Raw genomic sequence first — 3,102 nt, 5'->3', positions numbered from 1 at the left:
TGCTATAACTCACCCAAATGCAAAACTTGTGTTTGCACAGATTGCTATGTCAAATACTTTTTATGGGTATGAATTTTATGGACTAGAAAACTTGGAGAAATTAGTCACAGTGCTTTCTCGCACATCCCACCCTCCCCTACCCCCCTGCCCTGCCCTCTATCACAAAGGGATAAGATGGAAGCAGAGCAGGTAATGAAATACTCTGGCCTTTTAGGGACTAATACTACTATCTTGATTTTTCTCTGGGGACTTAAGAGCAAAGGGGGAAAGATGTGAGAAGAACTCATAGCACTGACTTCATTTTTGTACTTAGAACTTTATCTTGTTAAATATGAAATAGTACTGGTCAAGCTGATTTGCCAACAGTAAGGTTTTACTTCCTTATATTTGTTCTTTAGATCTGTTCCATTGCACTAAGTACACTGAGACTTTAGGTACTTCCTAATTCAGCATTCTTAACAATTTCCTAAATTAGTGCCTAAGGTATAGGAGGTTTTTGGAATATTATCATTGCTAATTACTCTTCTTATGCTTATCATCTTGCTAAGAAGGATCACCTAAAACCTCTATGGACATCTGATTATGGTCACTCTTTGGATTGATTCACTTGAAACTCTAAGTGGTTTCCTCAGCTGAGGAAACTGCGTAGGAACCATTTTCTGACTGCCTTCATGTTTTTCAATGTGGCCTGACCCTAATGAAAGTGTCCTTAGAACATCTGCCGAGATTAAAAATTACCCTCAACGTGGGACATGACTCCCTGGGATAGGTCTATCCAGTGATGTGGGCCTAAGTAAATACAGGATTGATTAGTGATGTTTTCAGAAAAGGATCTTAAACAAAAGAGGGAAATGTGAAAAGTGAAATGAGATGGAGTCACTTATATTAAGTTTTTTTTTGTTTGTTTTGTTTTGTTTTTTACAATGAAGCTGGGAGGCCATTAAAGAGGTGGATCTATCCTCACCCATGGAACTAGGTGCTTTTAAATGGGATCAAATCCCAAATATTCCAAGGATTCAGCATAAATACCTGTAATTTGCTACAATAATAGATTTTGCTTAGTAACCAATTATATTGTCTAGATTAGCTTTTTGCCACTAACACCAATAAAAAGTTCTTTGCAAATAATGTATACAGGCATTCCTTTTTGCTTAAAAACCTGCTGACTTTTGCTTTCGGGTAGGATTGTATTTGGTTTACTTACCCAAATCTGTGTCTCCTGAATTACAGTTCTTTGATCCTTAGTAAATGCTCTTGCTTAATTATTGCCTGCTGACAACTTTAGATTGACAGGATAAATTTGTAAAGCAGATCTCTAGAGCTTATTCATTTTGTTTAAGTGATGCCTATTGATTAGCAATTTCTTATTTTTCCCTCCCTTTGTCACTAGTGACTACCATTCTAATCTTTGGCTTTAAGAATTTGACTATTTCAGATATTTCATGTATGTGGGATCATGGATTACTTGTCTTTCTAAGTCTAGCTTTTCTCACTGAACAAGAGTGTTGAAGGTCCTTCTATATTGTTGCATGTTTCAGAATTTTCTTGGATAGTAATCCATTGTATACACCACATTGAATTTATATATTCATCAGCTGATGCACATTTAGGTCGATGGACATATGTTTCTCCATATTAGTTATCATGAAAAGGGCTGCAATGAACGTAAGAGGGCAGATGTCTCTTTGACATCCTGACTTTAGTTTTGGGGGTAATATACCCAGAAGTGGGATTATTGGACCATAGAGTAGTTTTGTGCTTATTTTATGAGAAACCTAGGTAATTTTTAAATTTAAAATTGAAGGAAAAAAAGAGTCAGCCAACAAAGAATGAGGGAAATATATTCTGACAGGGAAGCAGCAGTTGGAAAAGACTAGACATGAACACAGAGAGGAAATCTCTGTTCAAATTCCTAAAGCATGGGTGTAGTTGGATGGGGAAAACAGTTTCAGAATATAATCTATATGAGCTACTTTTTCTGGAGGAAATGCAAACAAGTTATATTGTCCTAGTGTATATCTTTATATCATAATAGGTATAAAATAATTATATATAGCTTTTCATATTCCTTTTAGAAACTTTTCTGTTTCCAACATCCTATGTATCTAGCTGTTTTTATTTCCTTCATTTCCTTCATGTTATTTTTGGCAAGGGTTTGTGTATTTTAGTGACAATCTGTGTTGGCATTTTAAATTATGTGTCTACATCTGGCAGCCTTTTATTTTTTGTAATACCAAAATATGGAAGTCTTCAACAATACTTACCCATTTTTCATTTTCCCTTTTATTTATTTCCTTTTTTGAGAAAACCTTGTATATAATGTTAAGTTTTGGTTATTGTCAATTTGATATACTTATAAATCTTATAATTTTTGTCTTGGTATTTTAGATATTTTTCCATAATTGTAAGGTTTCTAACTCTCTTTCACACAAAAAAAATATTTATGGGGATTGCAAGTTAACTATTTTGCTTTATTTTAAATTGTCCTTGAGGTTTTACAGGAGTAAGTTTCTGCTGGTTTGTTCTCTCCTTTATGTTTAATGTTTAACATAATACTTGACCTAAAGAAACTACCAAATCCATATTTGTGAAGTGAATCAAGCAATAAATCACTCGAAGGCTTTGGATTGGAAGAAGCAACCATTAGTCTTTTGCTGAAAATGTAACAAATTTTCTCTTGATATTTTCTTGTTTGGAGATATACTTCTGTTTAATTTGTTATGTTTTGTTTTTTGATTTTCCTAATTTGGAGGTAAAGCTAGGATTTAGGTTTGTAAAAGCTATTAGCATGTCCGTTTGTGGAAGGATCTCAAAAGTTGTTTGTGAGGAAGATGTTAGTAGAGCAGGTTGAGTGTTTTGAATAAAGTAACCTGACTAGAAGATTTGATAAGTTCATTATATGTGTTTCTTTGGCTTCACATTCTTTTATTTCCTGGAAAATATCACGATTCTTTTGACTGAGTTATTGAAGGCTTCTTTGACTTGCTTGTTTCTCAGTGTATAAATGAAAGGGTTCAGAACCGGAGCGATGGAGGTAGTGAGCACTGCCACACCCTTGTTAATGGCCACTGATTCCTTTGCTGAAGGTTTGATGTAGATAAA

This window comes from Suricata suricatta, chromosome 10 (genome assembly GCF_006229205.1).
Source record: "Suricata suricatta isolate VVHF042 chromosome 10, meerkat_22Aug2017_6uvM2_HiC, whole genome shotgun sequence".
NCBI classification, from domain to species: domain Eukaryota; kingdom Metazoa; phylum Chordata; class Mammalia; order Carnivora; family Herpestidae; genus Suricata; species Suricata suricatta.
Note: the sequence above shows the minus strand (reverse complement) of the source record.